This window comes from Ixodes scapularis, unplaced genomic scaffold (genome assembly GCF_016920785.2).
Source record: "Ixodes scapularis isolate PalLabHiFi unplaced genomic scaffold, ASM1692078v2 PGA_scaffold1__304_contigs__length_218370807, whole genome shotgun sequence".
Lineage (NCBI taxonomy): Eukaryota > Metazoa > Arthropoda > Arachnida > Ixodida > Ixodidae > Ixodes > Ixodes scapularis.
This window is the reverse complement of record NW_024609846.1, coordinates 124961515-124963731: the sequence shown is the minus strand read 5'-3', so window position 1 is coordinate 124963731 and position 2217 is coordinate 124961515. Positions and strand designations below refer to the sequence as shown.

Here is a 2217-nt window from a genome sequence, read left to right as displayed (position 1 = left end):
GTGGGAGATTCCATCGAGATGCATGCGCTTGCACTGTCATCTATCTCTTGCAACTTCTGGGGTGAGCATCTGTTCACCTTCCTGATATGCTTGCTACCAAATACCAAGGAAGTCACATACACTTCGGTGACCGCAAACACTCTCGTTGTCCCATTGGGATCTTCGACAGGATTTAAGTTTCAGTTTGCAATCGGAGTGCTTCTCTGCAGTCTGCACCGACGAAGCCTCATGGCTGTGCAATCGGTTTTCTCTGGCTTCTTATGCTGTTCGTTGTGGAAGACCGGTCCAGAGGTCCGGGCTCTGTCATGCTCCACAACAGTGCACGTAGTGCATGACCGACGAGTGGGTCATGCACTACGTGCCGCTTTCCCAGTAGGGCACCTGGCTCCAGATTTGTTGTAGTGCACTGCAAGAACTTTTGCACATGGGGGGCCTTGCATGCATTTACCTAGTGCCCCATCATCACTCGCGTCATCACTTGATGAGGTACATCATTCGCTGAGGTAACGAAGTTCTTCAGTCTACCCGTACTCTCCTTAAAGCAAAAGCACGAGTGCGCCCACAAAGACCCTTGTAACACCGCGCTCCTTGAGAGGTTAAGCGTTGGTGCACACTCAATGTCATTTCCTTTTCCGAGCACAAAAATTTAATGCCAACAACAAGTCGGACCAGACAGTCCGTGCTTTTGGCTACATCGGAAGGTGTAATCTTGTCCTGGAGCAGCAGGAAGACACCCCTCACAAGCAAAGCGAAGTGATCCAAGAATTACTCTGGCAAAATGCCCTTTAGACACACGAGGCTGAAATACAGAAGCCATTGCTCTCACTCAACAGCCTTCCAGTATTTCCTCAACTTAATCGATCTTGGCAGATAAGGAAGGCGATGTGGCAGCTCTCCTAGTAGTTGTGGCGATCCAATGTTATAGCTTTCACCAACACTTGGAAGCCGGAACTCCAACAGCTGCCGTGAAACACCAAGCAGAACACAATGCATATAGTCTGGAGTGAAGCTCCAAGCAATATCGCATCCCGGCAAGTTGACGAGTGCCGAGGGTTCCTTCGCGCCACGATCGTGTTGGCTTGTCCGGAGTGCCTCCACCATGTTGTCTTCAGTGTCCTCCTTTGTCCGGTCGTGCACAGTAGCTTCTCCAGTGAAGTACCAGACTGTCCCGGTTTCATATTTAAAGTGAAACATATGCATTGGCATAAACATCAGTGGTACTAAATAATAAAATATTTTACACGATGTCTTCACCACCTTAGAGACACGTATCCAAATAGTGATAATTAGGTAATCTTGCAGTGCTCACCATATTTGAATTTGAAGGTTCAAGTAGGATATAACTATGATCAGATATGAAATGCTGTCTGTAAACCAGCAGAATGCTGTTTGGCAACTATGAATCTAAAGAGCTAGATGGCGTCTACTCGTGCATGAATCCGCAGAAATGCCGTCCCGTGACTTCATTGGTGTCTTTGTTTCACATGACATAAGTTACCCTAATGACTTTGGTGCACACTCCACATGAGAACCTTTTGCACTGGTGTGTGTGCACATGTGACGCTCCACGACTCTTGGCCAGTCGAAGCATTTTGGACGCAGCTGGCATCAGTTGGAGTGGTCTGTGAGATTCAAAAGGTGCTTGGGCTGATCCAGGCTGAACTAGGCACTTTGCCTTAAAGTAACTGCATAAGCTACTTTCTCTATTCGTGCTGTTTGACCAGTCCTTGAATTGAAGGCCATGAAGGCTTTTTTGTGGCCATTGGACGCAGCCACAAAGCCGGTATCACACAAGCAAAACATAATACAAAATTGAGGAAAATAAGTATTTAAAATTATGTAATATTCATCTATGCGACAGATAACCTATCGAGCATGCATTTGTTCTTTGGTGAGGCACATGGCTGCACATGATGCGAAATTTTGAGCTGCAAACCAGGACATTTTCAATGTAAATATGGACTCGACATAGGGGGCTGGTATGTGCGGGCGATGATCCTTTGACGTCGTATCTGGCATTATGTGTCATTTTGTGTTACCAAACCATTGAATAAAAGGGTATGGTACTAGACTTCTTTTTATGGCTGACATGCATCTTACAAGAGCAGCTTAGCATGCAAATCTAAAGTTTGAGTGGCCTTTCTAGTTCTCGGTTTCTGTGTTTTGTCTTTCTTTCCAAGGACATCCTTTGTTTATGATTGTGCTGCGGACAAAGTA

General features: G+C 46.1%; 1 pseudogene; it reads right to left on the bottom strand.

Annotated features, from left to right (window-relative positions):
- Positions 1–93: 93 nt before the first annotated feature.
- LOC120839320 lies at positions 94–1200 on the bottom strand (annotated as a pseudogene).
- Positions 1201–2217: the final 1017 nt, after the last annotated feature.